Source organism: Ascaphus truei, chromosome 12, assembly GCF_040206685.1.
Source record: "Ascaphus truei isolate aAscTru1 chromosome 12, aAscTru1.hap1, whole genome shotgun sequence".
Lineage (NCBI taxonomy): Eukaryota > Metazoa > Chordata > Amphibia > Anura > Ascaphidae > Ascaphus > Ascaphus truei.
The window spans coordinates 2,728,607-2,746,216 of record NC_134494.1 but is presented as its reverse complement, the minus strand read 5'-3'; the positions used below and the strand labels follow the sequence as shown (position 1 = coordinate 2,746,216).

The 17,610-nt window shown below is 46.5% G+C and overlaps 1 protein-coding gene across 3 annotated transcripts in view; it reads left to right on the top strand.

Moving 5' to 3' along the window:
* The window catches only part of LOC142464319 (uncharacterized), a 582,685-nt gene that overhangs the window by 529,050 nt on the left and 36,025 nt on the right, over nucleotides 1–17,610 (top strand). The gene's annotated exons all lie outside the window — the stretch shown is intronic.

Below are 17,610 nucleotides of genomic sequence, written 5' to 3'. Positions count from 1 at the left end.
CCTTGAGGGGTCCTAGTATTGAACTGAAACATCCAATACATCTCTCGTTTATTTAAAACATTTAACCTGTCACCTCCTCTTTTTAACATTTCTACATGCTCAATTGCCAAGAATTTGAAATTTGAGAGTCCACCCTGGGGACATTCTACAAAGTGTCTTGACACTGGATGTTGCGTGTCTTTGATTCTAATAATATATTGGAAGGACAATAAGACCATTAAAACAACGCATAATGGAACATGTTAGATTTATTAGAATCAAAGACACGCAACATCCAGTGTCAAGACACTTTGTAGAATTTCAAATTTTTGGCAATTGAGCATGTAGAAATGTTAAAAAGAGGAGGTGACAGGTTAAATGTTTTAAATAAACGAGAGATGTATTGGATGTTTCCAATACTAGGACCCCTCAAGGACTCAATGTGGACTGGGAACTGCTGCATTTTTTTATAAAAATCTTATAACAAGTTTAGAATATGTGCAAAACTCCTTGATCCAATTATACCCTTACATTGAGAGATTCAGGCTCCATTTATCATTTCTCACTGTATTAATGTGTAGTAATATTACCAAACTGGTTTATTCAGTCACATGATACTTATGGCTAAAAAACTTCTGTCTTATGAATAATCTTTATTTTACTAATTTTTATTAGTTACCTCAAATTGTACTATTACTACAGCAAGTTGCATTTCTGATCTGTATCTGAATCCATGTTTGATTGCATAATCACTTTGATCTTTTTGCAACCGTGCTCTCCATACAATCATGTCCTGTTGAAATATAACGTCCTTTTGAATATCATTGAAAATTAATAAGAAATATTTAGCATGATTTGGATATCATGAATGTGTGGCTAAGACCACACACAGGTTTTAACTGTATATATCTTTTTGTGTATTGTGAGGGTAATATACAGCTTTTTGTGTGTGTTTTTATAAACTGTTCCACTATAGTGTTGATAGTGGCTTTTAATCTTCTACATATTATTATATGGGTCATTGTGTCTTTAATTATTGCATTGTTAAGCAGTGCTAGACATACTAATTCAATATGTCTATAGCAGTGACCCAAATGTTCTATGTATATATAGATATACCCACTGTTCCTTTTCCTTGTAGTTAAAGATCGTCAGCAGTTTTTTGTTTACATCCAGGACTCCCCGTCCGAATAGGCATATGATTGGCCGGACGGGCCGTCGCGTCATGACTGGGAGGATACATTACCTCCCCCGCAATTACATAGTGAAGTTCAGCTGGCTATGTTTCAGGCTTACGTGCCTCACAGCTAGAGGGGAGTGACGCCTCCCATACTTCTGATTGGCCCTACTAACGTAGCGTCATAGGATAGGACAGGGAATTGTGGGTATTTAAGTGTACGATCGTTTTGTGATATTTTCTCTTTGATAAAGCGTGGGATACCACGTGAAACGCGTTAGTGTCCTTTTGGCTGTTTTTATTATGCCCCAAATACATTTTTGCACCTAGTATTTTTTGCAGTTTGCAGTTTGTGGTTCAATTCTTCTACAGCAGCAGCAGATGCACCGCCGTTCTTCCTGCACTTCTTTGCAGTAATAGCCTTTTCTGCATATTTTCTCAAATCTTGTTAGGGGCGAGAAGGCTGAATGTTTTGTAATTATTTGTAAATAATGGCGAATTTGTAAGAAGCTGAAAATTGGGAAGTTAGTGATTTGATATTTCTTCTGAATCTCATGAAATGGTAGAATCTTGCCTTTAGCTACAAAATCATCGGCTATTACCATATTTAGCTCTTTGTATTTCTCAAGTCCCTTCGGAATACAGCCTGGGGGGAACTCTGGATTACTGAGTATAGAGGTCAATAATGAGGGAGGAGAAGATGCTAACTCATACTTCCCCTTGTTCCTAGTCCATATCTTCCATGTACATCTCATTGCTCCCAATTTGAATTTTTCTGCGAAGGTCTCTCCCCCACTCCCGGTCCATAGCACGGCCGGGAGAGATAGAGGACTCGCATAGGAAGACTGAATCCCAAGCCAGCAGCACATGGCTGGATCATTGTTCCACATTATGACTTGCTTTAGATGGGCTGCCAGATAGTATTTAATAATATCCGGGGCTCCCAGACCTCCGCTTCATTTTGGTGCTAGCAAGATTGATCTAGCCACACTTGGTCTTTTATTTTTCCAAATAAATTGGAAGATCCTGTTTTGGATGTTTTTGAGTTTGTTTAGTGGGATGTCTATTGGTAGAGTCTGGAAGTAATATAGAAGTCTTGGTAGAATATTCATTTTTACTGTGGTTATTCTTCCTAGCCAAGATATCTGATATTCGTTCCAGCTCTGGAGGTCTTTTTTAATCTTTTCAAATAGTGGGGGGGGGCGTAGTTATACTAGTATAGAGTTTTATAGGAGCTAGATATCTGTATTCCCAGATATTTAATCCTTGTCAAGCTCAATTTGTAGTTAAAATTTATTTGGAGTAATTTCACTTTGGGGTTGGCCAGTGAAAGATTTAGTGCCTCTGACTTGTCTGTATTGATTTTGTAACCCGAAATTTTGCCAAATTGTTCCAATTGATGTTGCAGATTTGGGAGGGAGGTCAAGGGGTTGGCCAGGGTTCGGATAATATCGGCAAAGAATGATATTTTGTAATTTGTCTCCTATTTTTATTCCTTTAATATTTTTTTCGTCTCTAATTGTAGCTGCCAAGGGTTCTATGGAGAGGGCAAACAGGAGCGAAGATAAAGGGCATCCCTGACGAGTAACATTTTTAATTTGTATAGGGGCTGAGTCTCCACCTGGGAGTTTCACGACTGCTGTGGGAGTTTTGTAGAGGGCTCTGACTCCCTCCAAAAACTGGCCCTTGAATCCAAATTTAATCAATGTTTGGTCTAAGAAATCCCACCTTATTCTGTCAAATGCTTTTTCGGCATCCAGACTTAATAAGATAGCTTTCGTGTTTGAGAGGTGTACATGGTCGATAATGTTAATGATTTTCCTAGTATTATCAGAGGCCTGTCTTCCCGAGACAAACCCTACCTGATCTATATGTATTAAACTGGGCAAGATTGGGGTGAGTCTATTTGCTAGTATTTTACTAAAAAGTTTTAGATCCGAATTAAGAAGGGCGATAGTTACCGTATTGTAAAGGGTCTCTCCCGTCCTTATGGATGATGGCTAGGTTTGCTTTGGACATAGGTGTCGGGATGGACTCTCCACCTAGAAACGAGTTAAATAAATCTAGCAAATATGGGGTTAAATCATCTTAAATTTCTTATAATACTGATTTGAGAAGCTATCTGGGCCTGGCGTTTTACTAGCTTTCAATTGGGGGATAGCATCTAATAGTTGTGACATAGTCCAAAGATGTTAGTCAGCTTTCTGCCCCGTTTTAGGTCAGAAAGTGCAGGAATAGTTAAAAATGATCCATTCCACAGCTTCACATTAACTCAGGCTGGTGGATGGAAAATCCAGACCACAGATTACAATGGGTCTAGTTCTCCCTCACCTGCTCTCCTAATCACTTGCACAGGTATTTAGAGCAGAGAGGGTTGCTTTTCACTCTCTCTTCTTAGAGCCTGGGGGCTTGGGGTGTCGCTGCCCCCCTGCATCCAGTTCGGGGTGGGCGGCCCCTTCAAGTATCACAGTACCAGAGGATTTGCCTGTACTCGTGGGACCAAGTTCACACCACGAACAGATAAGACAAGCAAATCTTTATTGCTGTATCTAAAAGACTATGCTTTATCTAGTGACCCTAAATGAGAAGGCATTCTTTTAAACTGGGGAACCAGGTTAGTTGGCCCAGCAGCAGTTAGAGAGGCTGATGCTGCGGTATAGTTAGATCCCTGAATGGGATAGGATTTTGTTTATTTGATTTGGTTTGGTTCTGAAAAGTGACACTGTGTGAAATGCTATAACACTGATATGAGTAAACCGCTGAAGGTTAATGTTTGAGTGCCTCCTGCCTACACATGTTAAAGCTGCAGTCCCTTATTTGGATGAAAATAAAGCAGGCAGAAGCCTGAGTTAAGCAACGTAATACTTTGCATGATCCTGTTTTTTTGTGTAATTAACCCTAGAAGACTGTGTCGGGAAGAACCCAGACAGACATCAGCGCTACAAAAGACGGGCGTTTGTCACATAGTTCTTCTTGGGTTATATCTTTATTTAATTCTAAAGCATTCCCTTCTGACAATTCAGGGAGCTTACTTTTTCTAGATATCTGGAGATGGCTTCTAAACCAGATGTTTGGTTCTTCGGGAAATTTAAGTTATATCGTTTATAATAGAAATCCGAAAACTCTTTTGCTATCAGCTTCTCATCAAATGTTTTATCTCCAGCCTTAGTTCGGATAGCTGTAATTTGTGATTTGGTTCTTAGACCTCTGAATTTGGATGCTAATAGCCGATCTGCTTTGTTCCCCTTATCGTAATACTTTTGTTTTGTCCACCTTAACACTCTGTCCACCTCATCTAATTGGACCTGTTTAAGTTCAGATCTAGTTTAGTCCAATAATTTGAATACTTTTTTAGAGGGATTGTTTTTAGGTTTTTGTTCCAGGAGCTGTACTTTCTCCGCCAAGTCATTATATAGTTTTTGTTTAGCTTTTTTCTTATATGATGCTATTGAGATAATGTTTCCTCTTATTGTGGCCTTATGGGCTTCCCATAGCATAGCTGGTGACTCTACTGAGCCCTTATTCAGCGCGAAGTAATCTCTAAGTTTTTGTTTAATATCCTTTACTATATCTGCTTGGTTTAATAATGAGTCGTTTAATTTCCAGTTATACTGGGCAGTTTTAGAGAAGGGGAGAGAGAGTACCAGTGAGACAGGAGCATGGTCTGACCATGATATTGTTCCTATACAGTATCTGACTGGGAGGATGCTTGTAGAATGTCTTTGGTACCTAGAAAATATCCTCGAGTAAGTCTGGTGTGGGGGCGAATAGAATGTATAATCCCGCTGCCCCTGGTTCTGCGCCCTCCAGATGTCAGTTAGTAAGAATTCTTTTAGTATATTTCTAAATTCCTTGGCATTTTTTTCTGTGGCGCGTGGATGTGGGGTACCTGTTACACTTGCTCTATCCTGTTCTGGAGTTGCTACCATGTTCATATCTCCTGATAAGAGTAATGCAGTATTGGACTGAGCAGGCAGGCTCTCGCATAGATCTCAGAAATTTTGACTGGCCTTCATTCGGTGTGTAGACGTTGATCAAAATTATTTTAACCCCTGAAAGAGAACCGTACAGAATTAAATGTCTACCTTCTGGGTCCGCAACTTTTTTTATCTAAAATAAACGGGATGTTGTGTTTGAAAAGTATTGCTACTCCTCTTTTTTTTTTTTTACTGAATATGAGGCATAGTGTGCTTGTGGGAAAATTCTTGCAAACGTATTTTTGGGGGATGAGGTGTTGAAATGGGTCTCTTGGAGGAATAATATGTCTCCATTCATTTTCTTAAGCTCTTGTAGGGCTAGTTTTCTCTTTACTAATGAGTTTAACCCCTTAACGTTTAGAGACACTAGTTTTATGGATATTTTTCCTAGCCATCTTTTCTTTTTTGAAAGAGGAGTATCTTGCACTCCCTCCACTTTCCCAAGGTGAAGGGGGGTCCTATTCGTTTCCTTGCTGGGTTTTCCTATATACAACCTTTGCGAGTAGCAGCAACTCACTAACCCTCTAAATCTTCCGGGTCTTGCTTGGATGATAACTAGGATGGGGGTGGGGGGAGAGGGGAACAGGGGGTGACATGGGTGGGATAGGGGAGAGAACAAGCAGGCGGAAAAAGAAAAGAAAAAGTGGGCTACAAACGAGCCCTGGAGTAGACCCCCACCACGCTAAGGGTGAGAGAGTTGGGCATAGAGCCCTCTGGAGACTTTACAATGTGTCGTGTCCTGGCAACCGTTGGGGCAAGCCCAGAGCCCTCCGATAGGGCTAGTAAAATCAATCTGAACAATATAAAACATAACTTTTGGCAACAAGTGGTACCTGTTTGGGTCTAGTGCAAACTCTTTGGACACTTAGGGCCTCTGAACCCTTGGTATCTATATCTGTACTTATCCCTTTCTCTATGCATGGGAGAGATCTGGATATACCACTTCCTCCGTTTGACCACAAGATGGTGCCAGCGGATCAGAAATACTCAACCTGTTGAGAAAACACTGAAAGTACATTGCATCAGCATAACATATTTTGTATAGGTTTTCCTATGACAGATCTTCCCTATTTTCCCTGTTTTTAAGAATATAAACATTTTAACATTCTAACTTTAACCTTAAACCTTACTTTGAACATAGTCAACCCGGACTTAAGTGTCCTTGTTCTCCCCGCTCTCCCTCCCTCCTCCCTGGCCATCTTCTCTCCTGCCCTCCTCTGGGAGTTTTTTGCCTCTTTATCTGAGGCTCCCTGCTCACCGAGACTCATAATGTCCCGAGACCTCCCAGGTCTCTGTTCTCTGAGGCTTGAGTACTGACCTGAGAAGAGGGCTCTGCCTGATCAGGAACTAGGACAGGCTGAGGACTGTGTAAGGAGGTTCTTTAAGTCTGCGGGTCAGAAGATAAGAAGAAATAGATGCTGCTCAGCTGGTTTTCTTCACTCTTCTTCCGTTACGTTCCTCTGGGAAGCTAGGCGTTGCGAGGTCCTTGGGGTTTTTGCCTGTGTTTGGCTGCTCTGCCCCTCTTCAGATCAGTCTGGCTCCGCTTCCTCTTCCTCTCCTTCTCTGTGCTGTAGACCCAGTCCCCTCAGGAATCGGGGACCATCCTCCATGTAAGATACCGCATGGAACTTCCCTCCTCTCTGCACCACCAACTTGAAAGGAAACCCCCACCTGTACCTCACTTTATGATTCCGCAGTGTCTGTGTCAGGGGTTTCATTTCCCTTCGTCTGTCCAAAGTTGCTTTAGATAGGTCACTGTAGATTTCTAGGTGGTAGTTGTGGAACTGTATGACCCCTCTTTCTCTGCTGGCTGTGAGAATTTTTTCTTTTGACGTGTAGGAGTGAAATCGGATTATTACATCCCTGGCTCTTTTGGGGTCTTCCGATTTCTGGCCCAAGGTCCTGTGCGCACGATCCTGCTCCAACTGGCCGGCGGAAACTCAGGGACCAGATTAGTGAAAAGTTCTTTCAGATAGGGCTGCAATTGGCTCAGCTCAACAGACTCTGGAATGTACCGCACACAGAGATTTTGTCGGCGGTCCCTATTCTCCTGTTCCTCCGCATTTTCTTTTAGGGCCCGACATTCACAGTTTAGTCTATTTATTTCATCCTCCGCAAGAGAGTAAGACTGCTCAACATCCTCTACCTTTTCCTGGATAGTATCTGTTTTCTCTTTTAGGGTGTTCATTTCAGTTCTGAGCTCTGTAATAGCTCTGGCCAGATCCTCCTGGAACCCCGTACGCATTCTTATGAATAATTCTTCCAGATACGCTTTCGTTGCGTCTGGTAGCATGTTTTGTACCTCCTTCTCAGCGCTGCGTTCGGGTCTTTCCAAGGCGCGCGTCGGGCCTCCATCTTTGCTCATTTCAACTCTAGCAGGGGGTTTGCTCGCCGGCTTGAAAAAGCTGCTCACGCTCTGCTGGGCAAGGGCTTTTGCCTTCCTGCTCATAGCCAAGGGGGCGCCGCTATATCCCCTCTGCTTTGGGTGATATTCTCAGCTCGATTAGTGCCTTTGTGGAGAGTTCTCATGCACTTTTGTGTGGTGCTGGGGCCTCCCACGTGGTGCCCTCCCAAGATGGCCGCCTCCTCCCCCCTTCACCACACTACTGGGGTCTATATCTCTCTTCGCTGCTTTCTTCCCCCCCTGGCAGGGCTCTGGTTCAGGGTATTACCTTTTATTCTCCTGCTGCCCTGGGGGTGGGGATATTGATTTGCTTCAGGGGGGGCTCCTCCGTTCGAGTCTCTCCTTGTGGTCTCCGGCGGTCGTCGCGGGTGTTCCCCGCACTCCACGGGGGGGGGGGGGGGCGCGGGGGCCCGCTCCCGTGCACCGCCGACCTCTCTCTCCTCCCGACTCCTCAGGACTCTCCGGTCTCTCCGGGAAGCTCGTGCGCTGCCTGCTGCAGAAGGGAAGATCACGCGCCAGGGGCAGGGGCTCACCGGCGGGCTCCAACGCTGCTCTCCGTAACGCTGAATGACGCCAGTACTAGTCGCAGGAGGGTTACTAAGGTGTGCTTTATTTTTTTGGGGCGGTTTTAGTTGCGGTACTATACTTTATTTAAGCTATGCTTGCGGAGGGCTCGGGAGCTTCTCCTTCACGCCGCCATTCCTGTCGACGTCACCGGAAGTCTCCTATAGGCCACTTTAAAATGTCCGACAGATTTAGTTTTTAAAGAACTTAGACAGGTGGTGGTTTTGTGTCTCGGGTAGATTGTTCCAGGTGTGAGTTTTTCATGTGTCTCTCTTGAAGCCTGTTTTTCAAAGTTCTCAATTTCCAGATTCTTCATCCAAACCACCGCCTGTAACAGTACAAGGACAAGAGGAGTACAAGATACAATCCATCATCGATTCAAGACGGTCTAGAGGGGCTATTCAATACTTGGTCCATTGGAAGAGGTTTGCACCAGAAGAGAGGTCCTGGATACCCTAACATCAAATACACACTCCCAGTCTTCTAAGGCGGTTTCATGCTAAACAAAAACCCTCAAACCATATTGGAGTCATCCTGTGGCCGCTCCTCAAGGGGGTAACTGTAAGGAATCAAGGAGCACGTCCCCCGCTGCGTATTCCCTCCTTACCTGCTGCTCCACAAACATCTGCGCTTCTTACAGAGCACACACGCCAACAGAGAATTTTCAATGTTTCCACAGAGCTTGGCTCCGCCCCCGCTTGCGACGCGCATCCGCCACGCGCGGCATGTGCACAGCTCCCAAGCTGCTGGTCAACCTTCATTATCGCTTCCACCTGTCTCCTGCATATCCCAGCCTATCCCTGCCTCCGCAGAGGCTGCTCCTCCGCTCCACCCCTCTGTCTCATTGGTCACATCCCTTAATTTATGCTCAGCCGTTCCCTTCATTCTTTGGCTGAGCATAGTACATGGTAGCCTTCAGTTTCCACGTCCCTGTTCCTGCTGCGTTTGTGTTGTACCTTGCTTTGCTGACTAATCTCCTGTGTACCTACCCGGCTTGACTGCAGACCCTTCTCTGGATACCGACCCAGCTTGCCTCTGACCTTCCGTACATCTCCATCCCTGACCACGGCATTCGAACAAACTACTATCCTACTGGCTCCTACCTTTGACCACGGCACCCCGGACACGACAACTCTCCTGGCTCCGACCTCGGTAAGTAAGTATCAAGACTAATCTATCTTCTCCAATCCCAACCCAGTGACCTAGACTATCCACTCTCCAGACGTGCCTCCGCTGCTGTGGGTGGCGCAGTATATACTTTCCCCACCTCAGTAGCGGGGTCCCGCCTTGTTCGTGGTGAGCGCAAGCGTTACAGTTGGTGATGTCCGGGGCGACATTTTGACGCTGCGGTTCAGAAGAACGAGGGGGCCACAATGGCTAGGTGAACAGGGTTATACATTAAATATGAAGACATTGCATGAACAGTTAAAGATAAAATAAGTTTTAGACATATGTAACAGTTACAGACCACTTTAAAATGTGAGACGGCTTTAGTTTTGAAAGAACTTGAACTGGTGCTGGTTTGAGTCTCAGATTGTTGCAGTTGTGCGGTGCACGATAAGAGTTTGTTGAAGCATGGTACCATGAAAAGTCCCTTGGAGTCAGATAATAATAATAATAATAATAATAGCATGTTCTTGTATAGCGCTGCTAGTTTTACGTAGCGCTTAACAGAGACATTTTGCAGGCACAGGTCCCTGCCCCGTGGAGCTTACAATCTATTTTTTTGTGTGCCTGAGGCAAAGGGAGATAAAGTGACTTGCCCAAGATCACAATGAGCCGACACCAGGAATTGAACCAGGTTCCCCTGCAACAATCTCTGACAAATTTAATGTGTCAGTCAGTGTCTTTACTCACTGAGCCACTCCTTCTCAGATTATGTAGTAGGGTGTGAGGAGCTTGTTCAGATACGGGTCAGATATGCCCAAGAAGTATTTGAAGGCAAAACAGGAGATGAGCTTTGTGCCTGAACTCAAGTGATGGCCAATCTAGTTCTTTTAGCATTTCGTAGTGATGTGTGTTGTTACATTGGAGAACAAAGCGGCATATTGAATTGTAGAGGGTGTCTTGTTCGCTAAGGGGAATTTGGGGTGCTGTGCCATATACTTGAGAAAGCGTTAATAAAGAAACAAGTCTGAGGGTTAAATTATTACAGAATGACGTGAGTTTATTTGATAACAAACAGGTGCACACAGGAGAGAGAGAGCTTTTTTTATAGAAGCGAACAGGTAATAAGGTATATGATACATTTATACCCTAAAAACTAAAGCAAACACCCCTTTAGGCCTCGGCCATGTTTACCGCTTGCTGGCGGAAGCGCGCTGAGGCGCGCTCCCGCTCAGCACTGAGCCCCTACAGCCGCAATTAGAGCGGCTTTAGTAGGGGCTCGCCTACGCTTCCGCAAGCGTGCGGAAGCGTAGGTCTTAGGGAATTTTAAAATTCCCCCGCTTGCCGGCGCAACAGGCCGGTCACGTGAGCGGTTCGCCCAATGAGGGCGAACCAGCTCCGTGACGACACTGGCCCGCCCCCTGACGGCGCGCCGGGCAAGCAACCGCAAGGCCAGGGAAAGCACCTGCTTTCCCTGAGCCTCAACGCGTCTCAGCACGTCTCAGCACGCCAGCGGTAAGCGTGTCCGAGGCCTTATGAGGTGGCTTGTGCGTCATAAAAATAACGTAATTATATAATAAAAAAACAAAATGAATATATTTTAAAGATATAAAGAATCTGCAAGGAGCGCAACGACATCTCTGCTTTTCACGTTCACACAGAAAAGCTTCACAGAAATCAGCACATTACAAATAGATAGGCACAGCCTATAACAAAATGAATGACAAACAAAACTTATAGCAAACAATACAAAATGGCTGACAAGAATAGTCTGCCAAAACGGCTGCTGCGATCTTAGTGCTGTTTACTTCACACCCCTCCCTAATGTCATTTTCTCAACTTTCTCATTCTATGTCCCCAAAGTCTGCAATTGGAACTAGCATCTGCTGTGCGATGCGCTTTCTGACCAGCGGGCTTGGAGAGGATTTGTTCCTGTAAAGTACGCCTGGTTAGGCATAGATTTTGGATGTCAGGGTATCAATGTGCAATTTAAATGTTAAATGGGAGTCAAACCATATGCCCAGATATTTAAAACTAATAACAGGGCTAGGATGATATTAGAGCTGGTTCTTATCTGAAGCTCTGTCATTGGAAGCTTTAGAAATTTAGCCTTGGTCCGAAATACCATTGTTCAGTCTTGTCAGTGTTTAAGGAGACATACAAGCAATGGGGGAGACATACAAGCTTAAGGTAAGCGCCAGGTTTTTTCCTATTGTCAGTGTTTAAAAACAGTTTGTTTTGGGAAATCCAATTTTTAAGTCTCAAATAATGAGATTAAAGTACGTACTCATGGTCAGAGGCGAGGGCTGTGTGCATATAGGATTGTGTCATCCGCTTACATGTGTATTGAAGTTCCCTTACATGCTACTGCTGCGGCCAAGTTTATTCGAGCATTTGCCCGTTCTTGGCCGCAGCAGTAGCCTGGCGCGCGCCCGAGGGTGACGGGCGCGCGCCGAAGCAGCGGAAGAGCGCCCTCCGATCGGGGCGCTCTCCCTACCGCTGCCGGGTCCGCCGGGTCCCCCGGAACCCCCTGCCGCCGTCCCCCACATCGCGGGACACCAGGGCTCCCTCGGGGCGTGCAGGGGGCGCAGGCTCCCGAAGACGCGTGACCGCCTATGACGTCTATGACGCGCGGCACGCCGAGGGGCGGCCACTAGCAAGCCGGGAAATCTCCCGGCTTGCGGATCTGGCCGCACTGCAATTAAGTGTGTCGGCAGTGTATAGGAAGTAAACTAGAGAAAACCCCCGCTACAGCTGTAGTAGTGTGATAGTGATAGCGTGAGGGTGCTGTTGGGGCAGGGAAACTATTACAACTAGAGAAGAAAAGAACGTGTGTGTGTTTTATTATTAAAAAAAAGACACGGTGGTAAGAATAAAATATTTATTAACCTTGTACATACACACACATACATTTCAGCAGAGGTACCTCCCCGGCAAAGATCAGCTGATGCCGCCTTGCTGGGCGGCTTAAAGGGACAGTGTGTATCCTGCTTGGAGTGTTCGGAATACACACTTTTTGATGGCAATGGGGTAACTTTTGTGTCGGGCACTAATCATTGAATCAGTAGCACATAGGAGTATGTTTGGATTCTGGACTTTACTAATAATTTTGTTGCCTGCTATTAATCAACATCATATGGAGGGCACATATTTATTCACTTCTCCATACCAAGGCTATTACTTATAACAGAATTGTGATAATTAGTGCTTACTTATATTCTAGCATCTAGCATATCATTATTGGGTGTAGTTTGCAGAGGTTAGCTTATTATGCTCATTTACCTCAATATTACAACATACTCTTTCTGTCCCCATGTGTTTTTACACTATACCAGTGGTTCCCAAACTTTTTCGGTTCAAGGCTCCCCAAGGCGATCAAGATTTTTCCACGGCGCCCAAAGTAAAAACAAAGTTGTATATACATACCTAACAGTTGCAGTGCGCAGTTGGCGTCTCTCTGACGCGCACTCTCTCTCTGCGCACTCTCTCTGATGCGCACTCTCTCTGACGCGCACTCTCTCTCTCTGACGCGCACTCTCTCTCTCTGACGCGCACTCTCTCTCTCTGACGCGCACTCTCTCTCTCTGACGCTCACTCTCTCTCTCTGACGCACACTCTCTCTCTAACGTGCACTCTCTCTCTGACGCGCACTCTCTCTCTCTGACGCGCACTCTCTCTCTCTGACGCGCACTCTCTCTCTCTGACGCGCACTCTCTCTCTCTGACGCGCACTCTCTCTCTCTGACGCGCACTCTCTCTCTGACGCGCACTCTCTCTCTGACGCGCACTCTCTCTCTGACGCTCTCTCTCTCTGACGCGCACTCTCTCTCTGACGCGCACTCTCTCTCTGACGCGCACTCTCTCTCTGATGCGCACTCTCTCTCTGACGCGCACTCTCTCTCTGACGCGCACTCTCTCTCTGACGCGCACTCTCTCTCTGATGCGCACTCTCTCTCTGACGCGCACTCTCTCTCTGACGCGCACTCTCTCTCTCTGATGCGCACTCTGTCTCTGACGCCCACTCTCTCTGATGCGCACTCTCTCTGACGCGCACTCTCACTCTGCCGTGCGCACTCTCACTCTGCCGTGCGCACTCTCACTCTGCCGTGCGCACTCTCACTCTGCCGTGCGCACTCTCACTCTGCCGTGCGCACTCTCTCTCCGACACACTCTCTCTCTCAGACACACTCTCTCTCTCAGACACACTCTCTCTCTCTCAGACACACTCTCTCTCTCTCAGACACACTCTCTCTCTCAGACACACTCTCTCTCTCAGACACACTCTCTCTCTCAGACACACTGTCTCTCAGACACACTGTCTCTCAGACACACTCTCTCTCAGACACACTCTCTCTCTCAGACACACTCTCTCTCTCAGACACACTCTCTCTCTCAGACACACTCTCTCTCTCAGACACACTCTCTCTCAGACACACTCTCTCTCAGACACACTCTCTCTCAGACACACTCTCTCTCAGACACACTCTCTCAGACACACTCTCTCTCTCAGACACACACTCTCTCTCTGACTCACACTCTCTCTCTCTGACTCACACTATCTCTCTCTGACTCACATTCTCTCTCTCTGACTCGCACTCTCTCTCTGACTCGCACTCTCTCTCTGACTCGCACTCTCTCTCTGACGCGCAATCTCTCTCTGACGCGCACTCTCTCTCTGACGCGCACTCTCTCTCTGACGCGCACTCTCTCTCTGACGCGCACCCTCTCTCTGACGCGCACTCTCTCTCTGACGCGCACTCTCTCTCTGACGCGCACTCTCTCTCTGACGCGCACTCTCTCTCTGACGCGCACTCTCTCTCTGACGCGCACTCTCTCTCTCTCTGACGCGCACTCTCTCTCTCTCTGATGCGCACTCTGTCTCTGACGCGCACTCTCTCTGACGCGCACTCTCTCTGACGCGCACTCTCACTCTGCCGTGCGCACTCTCACTCTGCCGTGCGCACTCTCACTCTGCCGTGCGCACTCTCTCTCCGACACACTCTCTCTCTCAGACACACTCTCTCTCTCAGACACACTCTCTCTCTCTCTCTCTCAGACACACTCTCTCTCTCTCTCTCTCTCAGACACACTCTCTCTCTCAGACACACTCTCTCTCTCAGACACACTCTCTCTCTCAGACACACTGTCTCTCAGACACACTGTCTCTCAGACACACTCTCTCTCAGACACACTCTCTCTCTCAGACACACTCTCTCTCTCAGACACACTCTCTCTCAGACACACTCTCTCTCAGACACACTCTCTCTCAGACACACTCTCTCTCAGACACACTCTCTCTCAGACACACTCTCTCAGACACACTCTCTCTCTCAGACACACACTCTCTCTCTGACTCACACTCTCTCTATCTGACTCACACTATCTCTCTCTGACTCACACTCTCTCTCTGACTCACTCTCTCTCTCTCTCTGACTCACACTATCTCTCTCTGACTCACATTCTCTCTCTCTGACTCACACTCTCTCTCTGACTCACACTCTCTCTCTGACTCACTCTCTCTCTCTCTCTGACTCACACTCTCTCTCTCTCTGACTCACACTCTCTCTCTCTCTCTCTGACTCACACTCTCTCTCTCTCTCTGACTCACACTCTCTCTCTCTGACTCGCACTCTCTCTCTCTCTCTCTGACTCACACTCTCTCTCTCTGACTCACACTCTCTCACTCACTCTCACTCTCTCTCTCTCTCTCTCTCACACTCTCTGACTCACACTCTCTGACTCACACTCTGACTCACACTCTCTCTCTCTGACTCACACTCTCTGACTCTCAGACACACACTCACTCGTTGACACACACAGCCACTGATACACACACAGTCACTGATACACACACAGTCACTGATACACACACACACACACACACACACACACACACACACACACACACACACACACACACACACACAGTCACTGATACACACACAGTCACTGATACACACACAGTCACTGATACACACACAGTCACTGATACACACACACACACACACACACACACACACACACACACACACACACAGTCACTGATACACACACAGTCACTGATACACACACAGTCACTGATACACACACACACACACACACACACACACACCGTTACTGATACACACACACACACAGTCACTGATACACACACACACCCACACACACAGTCACTGATACACACACACACACACACACAGTCACTGATACACACACACAGTCACTGATACAAACACACACACCGTCATTGATACACACACACACACACCGTCACTGATACACACACAGTCAATGACACACGCACACACACAGTCACTGATACACGCACACACACAGTCACTGATACACGCACACACACACAGTCACTGATACACACACACACACACACACACACACACACACACACACACACACACACAGTCACTGATACACACACACACACACACACACACACACAGTCACTGATACACACACAGTCACTGATACACACACAGTCACTGATACACACACAGTCACTGATACACACACAGTCACTGATACACACACCGTCACTGATACACACACCGTCACTGATACACACACCGTCACTGATACACACACCGTCACTGATACACACACCGTCACTGATACACACACCGTCACTGATACACACACCGTCACTGATACACACACCGTCACTGATACACACACCGTCACTGATACACACACCGTCACTGATACACACACCGTCACTGATACACACACCGTCACTGATACACACACCGTCACTGATACACACACCGTCACTGATACACACACAGTCACTGATACACACACAGTCACTGATACACACACACACACAGTCACTGATACACACACACACACACTCACTGATACACACACACACACACACACACACACCGTTACTGATACACACACACACACACAGCCACTGATACACACACACACACACACACAGTCACTGATACACACACACAGTCACTGATACACACACAGTCACTGATACACACACAGTCACTGATACACACACCGTCACTGATACACACACCGTCACTGATACACACACCGTCACTGATACACACACCGTCACTGATACACACACCGTCACTGATACACACACCGTCACTGATACACACACCGTCACTGATACACACACCGTCACTGATACACACACCGTCACTGATACACACACCGTCACTGATACACACACCGTCACTGATACACACACCGTCACTGATACACACACCGTCACTGATACACACACCGTCACTGATACACACACCGTCACTGATACACACACCGTCACTGATACACACACCGTCACTGATACACACACACACACAGTCACTGATACACACACACACACAGTCACTGATACACACACACACACACACACACACACAGTCACTGATACACACAAACACACACCGTCATTGATACACATACACACACCGTCACTGATACACACACACACCGTCACTGATACACACACACACCGTCACTGATACACACACAGTCACTGATACACACACAGTCACTGATAAACGCACACACACAGTCACTGATACACGCACACACACAGTCACTGACACACACACACACACACGCCGTCACTGATACACACACACACAGTCACTGATACACACACACACACACACACACACACACACACACACGCCGTCACTGATACACACACACACAGTCACTGATACACACACACACACACACAGTCACTGATACACACACACACACAGTCACTGATACACACACACACACAGTCACTGATACACACACACACACAGTCACTGATACACACACACAGTCACTGATACACACACACACACACAGTCACTGATACACACACACACAGTCACTGATACACACACACACCGTCACTGATACACACACACACACACACCGTCACTGATACACACACAGTCACTGATACACGCACACACACAGTCACTGATACACGCACACACACAGTCACTGATACACGCACACACACACAGTCACTGATACACACACACACACACACACACACACACACACACACACACACACACACACACACACAGTCACTGATACACACACCGTCACTGATACACACACCGTCACTGATACACACACCGTCACTGATACACACACCGTCACTGATACACACACCGTCACTGATACACACACCGTCACTGATACACACACCGTCACTGATACACACACCGTCACTGATACACACACCGTCACTGATACACACACAGTCACTGATACACACACAGTCACTGATACACACACACACAGTCACTGATACACACACACACACAGTCACTGATACACACACACACACACACACTCACTGATACACACACACACACACACACACCGTTACTGATACACACACACACA